The sequence below is a fragment of the Sinocyclocheilus anshuiensis genome, unplaced genomic scaffold (assembly GCF_001515605.1).
Source record: "Sinocyclocheilus anshuiensis isolate Anshui unplaced genomic scaffold, SAMN03320099.WGS_v1.1 scaffold225, whole genome shotgun sequence".
Lineage (NCBI taxonomy): Eukaryota > Metazoa > Chordata > Actinopteri > Cypriniformes > Cyprinidae > Sinocyclocheilus > Sinocyclocheilus anshuiensis.
The window spans coordinates 37,619-37,850 of record NW_015539845.1 but is presented as its reverse complement, the minus strand read 5'-3'; positions in this window follow the sequence as shown (position 1 = coordinate 37,850).

Here is a 232-nt window from a genome sequence, read left to right as displayed (position 1 = left end):
CTGGCAGATATCGGGAAGAAAGAGAGGGGCTTTCTTCTCGATGCTCCGGTTTCGCCTTCCGAACTTTTCGGTACTTCCGTCGAAACGGTGGTTGAGAAGTTCAGGGAGGCGAAGGCGCACTCAGCAGCCTTCAAATCTTTTATTCCACCAAGGTCCAGTTCTGAGCCCGAACAACCCAGTGGTCCTGGCGCGTCTCGGTCTGAGGATCAGAGACGGGCACAGAAGGCTAGGG